At 41.4% G+C, this 13,715-nt stretch overlaps 1 protein-coding gene across 2 annotated transcripts in view; it reads right to left on the minus strand.

The window, feature by feature from the left end:
* LZTS3 (leucine zipper tumor suppressor family member 3) overlaps positions 1–13,715 on the minus strand; it is a 303,348-nt gene that overhangs the window by 287,771 nt on the left and 1,862 nt on the right. The window lies entirely within an intron of this gene.

Raw genomic sequence — 13,715 nt, forward strand, 5'->3', positions numbered from 1 at the left:
TTCAAGGAGGATGAATTCTGTTTTGTCTGGGTTTAGTTTCAGTTTGTGATCTTTCATCCATGTTGCTACAATTCCTAATCCACAACTGAACATTGCCTCCTATCCCATGACTCTTTAATTTTCTCAGGAGCCTTTTATGAGGAACTTTGTCAAAAGCTTTCTGAAAATTTACATACTCTACATCAACCAGCTCACCTTTATCCAGATGTTTTTTTCACACCTTTGAAGAAATCAAGCAAATTGGTAAAGCAAGACATCCATTGGTTGAACCCATGCTGACCCTGTCCCACTAAAGCATGTTTGTGTAAGTGTTCCACAATTTTATTGAAGAACCAACACCACCTTGTTGGTAGCCAGATAGCTCTCCTTCACTGAGTGTACCCCGATCAGCCAGTTGTACTCCCAAATGCTTTCCTTGTATAACATCGCTACCACTACCATGATCTTTGTGAAGATCCTGAGGGCTGTAGATAGGCTGAAGGGCAATGCCCTGAACTGGAAGTGCTGGCCCAACGCTGCAAACCAGAGGAAGTGACGATGAGGAGGCCAGATTGGAATATGTTAGCACCTCCATGAGATCCAGCAAAGTAAGTAACTTTCCTGTATTGCCGCAATTACTGACCACAGAGTTTCCATCCTAAAATGCCACACTTGCAGGACTTGGTTGACCCACCTTAGGTTGAGCACTGGATGATAAGAGTCTCCCTTTTTTGGAATAATGAAATAAATAAATGGAGTGCCTCCCCATGCCAAGTTCTGACTGTGGCACCAGAGTTACAGCCACTATTTCTAACAAAGAACTGAGAGTGGCCAAAACTGCATCCTGTTTGGTGAAAGAGCAAAACAGTGACTCCACAAAGGAATCTGCCATTGAGGAGGCATATTCTAAGCTGAGAATGATATCTAGGACCCACCAGTCTGTAGTAACTCTAGTCCACTCTCTGTAAAGAGAGACAAACATCCCCCACCTCAGTGTCTCGCACACTTTTCCGTCCAGCAGCACACTAAATGCAGTGTCCTGGCCAGAAGGCACCTGGAAGTTGATGCGATGATGTCACACACATGAGTGACATCATCGCGTCAACATCCGCGCATGTGCGGAGGCCAGTCTGGCCACGACCCCACCGTTACAGGGATCCTGGAGGTGTGGGGAGAAGAGGAGAGATGCCGGCCAGGAGGAGAGTCATCCGCACCGGCTGCCTGCCTACAGGACATGTCTCTTGCCGCGTCTCTGTAGGCAGACAGCCGGAGTGGACGACTCTCTTCCTTGTGGTGCGGCACACCAGAAATCTCAGGAGGCACACTGGTGTGCCGCGGCACACAGTTTGCATTACACTGCCCTATCTGAATAGGAGGAGGGGTGTGATCCAGCTGTCCATCATTGGGCAGGTCGCTTATCAGCAGGGGCACAGGACAACTGAGAGCAAGAGCGTCTGTCTCCACAAAAGGACTGCTTCGACTGAAACTTGGACCTCTGAAAGGACTGGAACCTCTGAAGGGACTGGTAGGACCAGGCGGTACTTCTTGGAATCCTGGTACTTAGCTTGTGCAGGAGCCTGAAGAGCTAGCCCTCGTGGACGATCTTCTGGCAGGTATTGAGGCCTCATCCTGCTCAGATCTTTAACCAGCTTTTCCAAATCCTTTCTACAGAGGAGCTTACCCCTAAAAGGAAGCTTTACCAGTCGCTGCTTTGAAGCTGCATCAGTGGCCCAGTGGTAAAGCCACAGGAAATGACGAGCAGTGACTGCCAAAGCTATCTGTTTACCTGAAGCATGTGCCAGATTGTATAAGGAATCTGCCAAACATGCGAGCCCCAATTCTATGCTCGGTAAGAGAAGTGGCTGTGAGGATTCTACCTTCTCCAGGGAGACTGCCACTTGCTGCACCCAACCAAGGCATACCCTAGATGCATAAGAACTGCAGATTTCAGCATGCAGTGATAAGGACACCACTTTGTAGGAAAGTCTCAGGGAGGACTCGAGCTTTCTCTTCTGAACATCCTTCAGGGCAATGCCACCCTCCACTGGGAGGTAGTCTTCTTGGTGACAGCCATCACCAGTGTATCCACCTTAGGTCATTGCAGCTTCTCCAACTCCTTGGGAGAGATGGGGGTAAAGCTGAGCCATGGCCCTGGCCCCCTTAACACTGGATTCAGGCATACCCCAATGTGTAGCAATCAATTCTTGAATTCTCTCATGCATCTGGAGGGCCCTGGAGGGTCTCCAATTGCCTGCCATCTTGTGGTCCACCAGTGATGCCATGGAAGTCTCAAGATAGCTAATGTTAAGAGCCTCTAGTGCCTTAACTATCAATTAGGGCAACTCCTCTTTGCAAGAGACCCGTATCATTGTTGGATCATCCATGAAGTTTTTAGGCAGCTCACCTTCCTCCAACTCCACAGGGCCTATGAGGCTTCCAAAGAGAGTAGGCATGATTGCTTCTGTAAGACATCCCCTGGGTTTCCATGTACTCCTGATGCAAGAAGCACCATGGGCGTGCTTGCTAGCAGAACTGTAGGCACGACTGCGTAAAACATGGAGGAAGGAGTCACAGGTACCCAACTCTTTGACATGTCAGAATAGTCTTCACACTACCAATAGGTTGTGCACCGCTTCCCACAATGGGAACAGCACTTTGCTGCCTCTGATGCCATTTTGCTGAGTCAGCATGGCACAGGTGACATGTGGCCAGACAAAAGAAACCCCCCTCCATGGGACTAACCCACCAGATCAACTGCACATCGGGTCTTTCCCCCCCTTTTCTTGTACTCACCAACTGGTGATTTTCTGCTGCCCAGTTAGGCAAGATTACTGCTCTTTTGCTATATTTATTTTTGACTAGGTTTGGCTCCAATAAATCCAGTGGGGGTTTATTATGAGGAGGGAGTGCAGAGTGGGCAGCAGAAGAAGAGAGAGGTAATGGAGGGGGGTATTGACCTGGCTCCCCCAGGTATATCTCCTAGGCACCCAATCAACCTAAGCTCCACAGGCTCCACCAAAGCAGAGAACTACAATGGGAGCCTAAAATTAGATCAATCCAGGAGCATGGGCAAAGCCATCCATCTGCCTGCTGGAGATAGAGAATACTGGGGAATCAAGGAACATGCCATCCTGGATAATGGATCACAAATCTGGTGTTCTCTATCTCTGCCAGCTGGCAGATTGACTTAACCCATGCATCTGTATTCATTTGCTGGCTGTTGACAGGAAAATTATCATTTCTATTGATATTAGTTTGATCAGCACAACCTTTCCCTGTGGTGCTAACTTCGACACAGTGTAGATATCGGGTGTTGAGGACATCCATTGTTTGTTCATTGGGACAAACAATGGCATGGACTGAAGTTTCATATTACATTACATATGGTGCAGCAACGTGGAATAAACCCCTGAAAAAGGTTCATGAGGACTGAAACACTGAGGAAGGTAGAGCGTCGGGTGTTCAATAAAAGCCAGCCTGTCGTTTTTTTTCTGACAGCTAAAACCTCTGGGTTGTTAGGGGGTTTTGCATAGCCAAGCAATGTTAGTGCATCAATTGCTTGGCTACTTTACATGAGATTTTAGCTCATTTGCATGGCCAGATCAGTAAATGGGCGATTGAGGGGAAAAACACATGGTGAGTCATATTGTGAATTGGGTCGGTTATAGAGATCGTTGCTAAAACTATGAAAACAGGCTTAGTGGCGATCGCTGACCTTAGTGCATTTGAGGCTATGTCACTAAATTTTATTAAAATTGGAGATGTACAGCTAGGAAACTTTATTGAATATAAGATTTGGTGCTGCTAGTTCATCCATCGTGCCCAGCAGTCCGCTCAAGTGGTGGCCCTTAAGTCAAAGACCAGTGACCTATTTGAGTCTAGCCTTACCTGCGTATGTTCTGTTCCAACCTTTTCTTGAATCCCTGAAGGGTGCTTTCCCCTATAACAGCCTCTGGAAGCATTCCAGATTTTACCACTCTCTGGGTGAAAAAGAACTTCCTTACGTTTGTATGGAATCTATTCCTTTCTAACTTTAATGAGTGCCCTCTTGTTCTATTCACCTTGGAGAGGGTGAACAATCTCTCTTTCTCTACTAAGTCAATTCCCTTCAATATCTTGAATGTTTTGATCATGTCCCCTCTCATTCTCCTCTTTTCAAGGGAGAAGAGGCCCAGTTTCTTTAGCCTCTCATTGTACGGCAACTCTTCCAGTCATTTACTAGAATTTATGAAAGTAGTGGATGTCGTAACTTGAGTCAGTATGGCAAACCCATGTTGACTCAATATACAGGTACATGACACACACTGCTTATATACGTGTATGAATAATAGGGTGCCAAAGATGCCCTTTTTTACCACCATTGATTGGCTATTTACTAGAATTTATGAAAGCAGTGGATGTCATAAATTGAGTCACTATGGCAAACCCAAAAAGCTTAGCTGTACCATGCAATTTCACACCTCTGGCTCATTTGCATATTAAATAATAGGATGCCAAAGATGCCTTTTTTACCATTGCATGTGTACGTGCATACATTTGAGACCTAACTTCTTATCAAAGCAAGACTGGGTCAAATATGAAACATGGGCTTTTGTATAAATAAAGACGCTTTTTCAAGTGATATAAAAAAAATTGGACAATGTACAGTTCAGATATCTGTACCTATAAAATTACCAAAATTTGTATAAAGCACTAATATTATTTATTTGAGTAATTATATCTTTCCTTCCAATTGATTGCAAAGCCTCTTAATGCAAATCCTATGTGCATGTCATGTGCCATGATTGCTGGTACAGTTATGGCTTGAATCAAAATACAAGTCAGGAGCAATGAGGAGTCAACGTAGGCAATAAATTTATTTTATAACATTTTTTGCCTACTTTGCTGGCTCATAAAAGGGGAGGTAAACTAATGTTACTTTCCAAACTTTGCACATGAAGTTAGTGCCAGGGATTATATTAATCCGAGAAATTTCTATTCTCGGATTTTGTTGAGCTTAGTGCCGTTCTGTGTTACACAAAGTACAGTATCCAAGAGTGACCTACGTTCTACAGCCTCTAGGTCTCAAACCAATAGAGATCCAGCTGAAAAAATGTTCATGGTTTCATTTGAGGCTACAGGGAACATCCACACATAATTTTATTCAATTTGGAGGAGTTGAGTGATTTGGAGGGGATGATTTTTAATATTGAACCACTTGACATGGAATGACCCAAATGTACAACTTTTGGATGACAAGAAAACAAGCATAAAAACTGGCATCATTTTGAAATGGTCACTCAGATGTCCCGGTGGAGCAGCCTAGTGGCCAGTGCAGTAGACTTTAAAAATATGGCACCCCAGGTACACTTTCCGCTATATCTCCCATTTAATGGCTTGTGAGTCCTCCAGGCACAGGGAAAAAAAAACCCAACCCCAACCTACTGCACCTAACTGTACACCACTTCAAATACCTTCCAGCCTGAAGGTGTCTCCTATATTTAGGTACAGTAGATATTTAGTTGGTTCTGGAGAGCTCACAATTTCTACCACAAATGAATTAGGTAGAGTAGGATATGGGCCTGGGTTTCCTTGTGCACATTCCATTGCACTGACCACTAGGAAAATTCAGAAACCTGCTTGCTGCTCTGTTGGGTATGTCCACAATACCTGCAGCTGTTAAACAGCCTGGCATCCACTGCCACTTTCACGTCTTAGGGTTGTAAGAGGGGATCTGCCTTAATCTCTCCAGTGGTCATATGTCAGTCAGAGCACCTTTTTGTAACCTGGACTTGACTGAAACAGGCCTGGACAAAAAAAATGCCTTTTTTGTTGTTGTTGTTGCCTTCGACATTTCCTCCTGTTCCATTATTGCTGAAAGACGTCCAGCTTTTTGGCTCGCCCTGGTCCTGCCCATGTCACACCCCCTTGCTATTTGGACAAACTCAATGTAAAACATTCCAATTCTGCCTTTTTGAAAATCATGATTTAGATATTTTCCTGGCCAATTTGAGATGGCCATCTGCTTTGAAAATAAGTGCCTCAGTAAACTCCAAACAGTTCAGATTTTTTAAGATTCAAACATAATGCAATGGCACCAAGCCATCCAGAAATAGTCTGAATTCTGTCAGCAAGAAAGGCCAGAATGGCATTCAATCTGTCACAATTAGCAAAAATAGCAGCATGTCATCCTTTCTGGAAGTAGCCCTAAAAATCATATTCAGAGCTAAGAAAAATTTAGGGCTTGCACAACTTTGAGACAGCAACTCTTTTGGATGTGCTAACAGCGGTTAACGTAGCCGGTTGTAGCCCTTTATTTGGCACTGTTGCTCAGAAGCAACATGTGTCTTCTATGGCTCTTATGGAAGATATGCATCTCCAAATGCCTGATACTTGGCACTGTTGCTTTCGTTCAGCATCTAGTTACGTAAAGCAGCCATGTCACCATCTGCCAATTAAAGGGTTAAAAAAAGGTTTGGACAAGTTCCTGGAGGAAAAGTCCATAGTCTGCTATTGAGACAGACATGGAGGAAGTTGCTGCTTGCTCTGGTATCGGTAGCATGAATGTTGCTACTATTTGGGTTTTTGCCAGGTATTTGTGACCTGGATTGGCCACTGTGGAAACAGGATACTGGGCTAGAAGGACCACTGGTCTGATTCAGTATGGCTGTTCTTATGTTCTCAAATGCATAAGAATATGAGAAATGCCATTCTAGAGCTGACCAAAAGTCCATCCCATCTAAATATCTTGTTCCAAACATTGGTTAGTCAAGGTCAATGGCAAGTACCGGTATGTGAATCCTTGCAGATACCAAAGGAAAGATAATTTCTTGTTGATTACAGTTGCAATTTGAGTCTGCCTAACATTAATTAATGGGTCTATCCTCCAGAAATGTATCCAGACCATTTCAATTCTTTCCAACATAATAGAAATGGAAGCAAAATAATTCTCTAAATATTTAACAGAACAAGCCCATATTTGCTGTACACCACCTTGCGGGAATTTATCCAAAACTGGTACTAAAGGAATCCTAATAAATGATACCACCCCCCCCACCCCCCAATTTTACAAAACTGTAGCGTGTTTTTTAGCACTGGCCATGGCGGTAAAAGCTCCGATGCTCTGTTACTGCTGCAGCCAACACTAAAAACCATGTTACTCCTTGGAGTGATGATAGAGGCTGCACCATGCAACCACAAATCAGCAAAACTATCCAGAAATTCTTCGCTGTCATGCATAAACTACATCAAATTCGAAAATTCTTTGACAGAGAGCAATTCCACCTCCTGGTCCAATCCCTTATCCTGGGACTCCTAGACTACTGCAACATCCTTTACTTACCTTGCCCCACAGGCATGATAAAACAATTACAGACTGTACAAAACACAATTACAGACTGATCTACTACATCACCACCACATACCTAGAGACACACTGGCTCCCACTACAAGCATGCATACTATTCAAATTTTACTGTATAAATATTCAAAGCCCTAAATGGTACAGCCCCCACATACCTGAACGACCGCCTCATCCAAAAAAAGTCAACAAGGTCAAGGAGAACACAAACACCATTTACCCACCCCACAATCAAAGGCATACAGCACAAGAAGATATGCAATGGCCTACTAGCAACCTAGGCAGAGAAACTTGACCACCACCTCTCCAGCTTGTTAATAGCAACGCCAGATTATAAAACCTTCCGAAGAGAAATACAAACCCTGCTATTCAGAAAATTTGTCAAGACAGACAAATGCCGTACCTAATCAAGTTCAATACTAGATATACATTATGTTAAATTGGTGTCTTCTATCCCACCAATACCTTTCAGTTCTAGATGGTTTACAACAAGAATTGGACTGAGCATTCCCAGGGAGATTACAAGGTTAATAGATATAGTATGCGTCGGGATCTGGGGAGGGTTGATTAGGTTTAGTTAGATCATAGTACCCAATATTGTTATTCTCCTGGATATGTCTAGAATACCTCTTCTTGTAATCTGCCTAGAACTGCAAGGTTGAGGTGGAATAAAAGTCACTAATGTAATGTAATTTTGGCTAAAATCAGGATTTTTCACCCTCTTTCGCTTAAGATCAATTTGAAATTATTTAGATAAAGATGCCCTATATACACTGTAGCTCCCAACTTGACTACTGTAAAGTTGTATATGCAGGCATTCCAAAAGCCAGCTTAAATGACTCTAAATGCTACAGCAATTTAGTGCTCTCTATCTCTGCCTGCTGGTGGATGGACTTAACCTATGCGTCTGGATTCATCTGCTGCTAATGAGAGGGAAAAGCCAACTTAAATGAATACAAATGCTATAGAACACTGCTATATGAATCTTACACCGTTCATGAAGCAGGAACCATATAACTTCTCTACTTAAGCATCTGCATTGGCTGCTGATTGCTCTCTATCCTATTTTTAATCATAGAGTTCTTTTCCTATTGATTTTATAAAACTGTAAACCACCTTGACTTATGCTGCAAATAAGGTGGTATAGTAAATTTAAATAAACAATATGTGGCTCATAATCGAAAGAGAAAAACGTCCAAAAACCGGCCTAAGTCAGCACTTGGATGAACATTTCTCAAAAACGTCCAAGCGCAGAAAATAAAAACAGGTTTTGGACGTATTTCTAAATGACCTAGGCCTTCATAGTGCCGCTCAACGTCCAAAGCTAAACGGGGCGATTCAGGAGGCGTGTCAAGGGCGGGAGTTGGGCGGGACGTGGGCCGGCTTAGACTTAGTCGTACAGCATGTAAAACCGAAAGTTTTACAACAGAGCTTAGACGGAACTTGGACGTTGTGACCATGTAAAACATGGTCTAAGTCACAAAAACCCACCTAAAGTCGCCAGATAAGCACTTCAAACACATAACACAGACCCCCATACACTACCCTAGTGATCACCAACCCCCCTACCCCCAAAGAAATTTTATTCACAACTTTAAATTTCAGCCTCTAGACCATCATCACCTGACCGCCTGGCATAGGAAAGCCTAGTCGTCCAGCCCAGAGGCAGCTTAAGACGACTTGGGGGTGGATTAGGGACCCATAGAGAAGAGGACCCATGCCCATAAGCCCCTGTAATGACTGCATTGATACTTAAACATGTGCACTCCCCTATACACCCCCAAAACCCTTTTGTACTGGCATATAAGTGGCTCCTGAAGCCATAAGGGCTATTGGGGTGGTAGATAAGTGGGTCTAGGGTATTCTGGAGGTGGTTTGGGGGGCTCACCGTGACCTATAAGGGAGCTATAGTGAGGAGAAACCATGGCAACCTTTTTGTGAAGTTCACAGCAGTGCCCTGTAAGGTACCCCCACTATTTAGGTGGCATGTCTGGGTGTGCAGTCCATCACTTTGAAGACCCCTCCCACATCCAACAGGGCTTGTTCTAGGTGTTTTGGACTTGGACGGAAAGTTGGACAGAAATGTGGTATAAAGATGGACGATTTAGCGGCTTGGACGATCAGATTGGCAGGACGTATAATTAGACAATTTTCGAAAGTAAAAAAAAGTTGGACGTCTCTGTTGAAAATGTGTCTTAGGCTCTTTTTAACTTTGGACGACTTGCGAGATGGACGTAAACGGACTTAGACGTCCTTTTTGATTATGCCCCTCCACATGTCTGATGTTGTGGTTTAACAAATTTTACAATCGTTACGTCCAACTAGGTCAATGGATGATCCAGGTTCACTTTCTATAGTCCAAGATCTAGGGGACGGGGTTTTAACATCTCTATCTATGATTGTGAATAAATCATTGCCTACAAGTATTATGCCAAAATTGTTAAAAACTGCTACGATTAAACCAAAGTTGAAGAAAGCAAATTTGGATGAAACAGATTTAGGGAATTATAGACCTATAGTAGAATTACCTTTTCCAAGGAAAACCATAGAGAAAGCTGTTTTAAAGCAATTGGAAAGGTTTGTAGATAGTGAAAATTTACTTGATTGCCACCAATTTGGCTTTTGTATGGGCCACGGTGTTGAATCATTGTTAGTGACAACTGTAGATGAAATATGAAAAGGCACAGATAATAACAAGACATTCTGTATGGTATCCCTAGATGTATCATCAGCATTCGATACGTTGATACTGAAATTTTACTTCAAATGCTAATGAAGATGGAATAGGTGGTTGAGTATATAAGTGGCTTGTTTCAAGATCATTCAATTATGGTGAAGAGTAATGGACATGCATCGAAAATAATGCAGGTGTCCAAGGGTGTTCCACAAGGGTCTGCACTATCGGCCTTACTCTTTAATCTCTACATGGCTTCTTTGGGAATTGAGTTTCAGCAACTAAATGTCAGTTATCATTTCTATGCAGACAATATTCAGTTCTTTTTTCCAATGAATGATTGGAGAACTGAACTGCAAATGAAACTGTCATCTTGTTTGAAAGTTGTAAATAATTAGATGGTAGGGCATAAGTTGGTATTAAATCTCACCAAAACACTATGGGCTCCTTTTACGAAGGCGCTTTAGGGCCTTAATGCGTGGAATAGCGCACGCAAAAATGCCGTGCACACTAGCCGCTACCACCTCCTCTTGAGCAAGTGGTAGTTTTTCAGCTAGCGCACTAATCCAGTGTTTGCGCTAAAAACACTAGCGCACCTTCATAAAAGGAGCCCTATATGGCCCCAAACCATTGATGTAGATAGTATAAAACTTGTGATATATAAATGACTGAAAATGCTGGGGGTTTGGTAAGATACTACATTGAGCATGAAAGATCAAATAATGGCACTGATTTAAATCTGCATTTTACCACATGTGCCTACTTAATAGAGTTAAACCTATGTTATTAGGTTATGATTTTCAGCTGGTGGTACAAACCACAATCATCTCAAGGTTAGATTACTGCAATGCACTCTATCTGGGCATAGGATCTTCGAGATGTAAAGCATTGCAGATGGTTCAAATTGCTGCAGCACGTTTGATATATGGCAGAAGTCAATTTGATCATGTTACACCACTGTTGATATAACTTCACTGGTTGCCTGCAAATTTTCACATTATTTTTAAAATCCTTGTATCACTCTTTAAAGTGATTCATTATAAAATACCCTGGTATTTGTAGCAAGTGATAAAACTCAACCGGCCGCATAGATCTTTAAGGTCGGAGGGAACAATGTGATTATCTACAAATGGGTCCATGCATGTACATTATGAAAATATAAGAACGACTGTAATTTTGATAGCAGGGGTATCCCTATGGAACAATTTGAAGGGACCTCTGAGATTACTTTCAGACATGGAAAAATTTAAGAAGATACTTAAAACAACTCTATTTATGGAAGCTTTTTACTGAAAAAAGTAACATTTTATGAGACCACTGAAACTATGTTTTGTTTGTATGTTTATTTGATGCTTATGACTGTATTTTGTAAGCCACTTAGGTTTAAGCGGGTAAGACATTTTTTTAAATAAATAAAATCAAGTCCATCAAAAAAATGGCCCTGAGCATGTTTATGGGAGAAACAGTTCCAACTCCTACAGCACAGAAACTCATAAAATACTCATAAATAAAGTCCTGACATTTTTAGAAAAATATTTAAAACCTTACTCCCCATTTAAATCTTTAAGATCAAAGGATATAGCCCTATTAATAGGTCCTTCTTTAAAAGTGATCTATCCCGGAGAGACATGATTTTTCTGTTTCGGCCCCCCAAATCTGGAACTTACTTCCAATTAACCTAAGAAAGGAAAAATTGTTGAATAAATTTAAAAGTCTTCTAAAGAGCTGGCTTTTTAAAGACGCTTTTCAATAAACTGGTACTATTATACTTTAGGGTAGGACGTGGAGGTTCACTGAAATATGTGGGTACTTGTTTCCCTTCCTTTGTGTATTAAACCTATGCCCGATTTTTTTGCAGTTTTATTTTTTTTAATATTGTATTTTATACTGCCCTTTTCCCTAATGTATTAATGTCTAATGTATTAATGACTAATAGTATTCTATGTGATGTATGTGGATTTTATTGTTTTTATCTGATTTGTTATTTATTGTAAATCGCATTGAAATAAGATTTTGCGATCAAATCAAAGAATCTATTAAACTTGAAACTTGATGCACTGAAATGGTGATTAGGGAATTGCTTCTTTACTATTTTCCTTAGTCATAGACATGAGCAAATGCACAAGCAGGCGCACACACATTAAAAAAAAAAAATACTCACAAACACAAGCAAACAAAGAAGTGGGGAAGTGCAGAGCAATGTTTATTGAATTCATTCCAACCCCCATGTATGCAATGAAAATACAGCTGTGCACCAACTTAAAGCACCTGCAGAAATAAATGCAATGGCAATATTTCATGATACATTAAAAAATTACTCAAAGTTAATATAGTAGGGTAGCTAGTAGCACACTTCATAAATTGTTATTTAGATGGAAAAAAAAACTAAGTACCTGCTGATTTCAATGCTATTTCAAAATAATTATTAAACCAGCTTTACCAGAACACCCACAGTTATCGTGTATGGTGCAGTCCAATTTTACTGTTGCATTTACACTTGGAAAAAACTAAAATGTATATTTTCTATACAGCATTATATAATTATCAAGATCCTTGAAGAGAAAACAAGAACGAGAATCACTGAGCTCCCAACCACAAGCTCTCCAAAGTCCTAAAGGCTACTGTATGCTCTTTCCTCCAGTGTCCCCTCCTTACCCTGCACTCACTGTCTCCAAATAAAGGTCTCTGACTTGATCCATTCGCATTTTAATAAGTTGAATCAGTGAGGGGAAAATACGCGTTGCATTTGGCAAGATTAGTGCCCACCAGTTGATAAATATCATTGCAGAAACCATTATTTTCCCCAACACATTAGTGCCAGGCAATTTAGCTCCGGCACCGATAGATCCTGCCTTCGGTATTTTAACAATCTCATTGTTGCCATCTTGCACGTACTAAACTGCTTCGGGTTTCTCTAACTGGACAAAAGCATTGCTAATCCTGAATTACGCAAAATGCTTATTCAACAACTAGCCAGAGATACAGTCCGTTCTCATTATCCGCGCATTCCCGATGCGCAATTTCATGTATGCACAGTTGCATCAATTTGCTACCAATATTCCCTATTCGCACCACTGTGTTTGCATTTTCATGGACAGGCTCATTTTTAAAAAACAGCCTTTTTTTGCTTTCATTTTCACCTCGCACTCAGGCGTTTGCTTCTAGATATGGTCCTTGTGCATCTGAAGAGTGAATTGCAGGTACTCCAAGTGCTGCCCCATGCAGAAACCTAACCCTATTTTCCCAATAGGATCCATTGCTCACTTTCTGCGGTGTTGAGGCACAACATGTACTGCTGAAACCTAACCTCTATTTTCCCATAGACTCAGCATTTCGTTATTCGTGATTTCACGGTTCACGAATAATTTTGGGAACCATGCTACCGTGAATAACGAGAACAGACTGTAGTTTGTTTTAATACCTTTGCTTAAGTGCGCGAGCACATACACACACACACACACATATGCTTTCTATTATATTATCTATGAAGACAATTATTATCTAGATTTAAGAAAAACAATTGTGTTGTTTTCTGGTATTTTGTGTTCAATGTTCTCAACAGCTCAAGCCAAGATCTTCTGGAAATCGATAAAGATATGGAAAGGTACAGGAAACAATCTTCCTTGAAGGACAAATTCTTTCTCCAGTTATAAATACATACACAAATAGATCTTTGATTAGTATATATTCAGAAAATTGCCATTTCTTTCACAGAATTAAACC

Source organism: Geotrypetes seraphini, chromosome 1 (assembly GCF_902459505.1).
Source record: "Geotrypetes seraphini chromosome 1, aGeoSer1.1, whole genome shotgun sequence".
Lineage (NCBI taxonomy): Eukaryota > Metazoa > Chordata > Amphibia > Gymnophiona > Dermophiidae > Geotrypetes > Geotrypetes seraphini.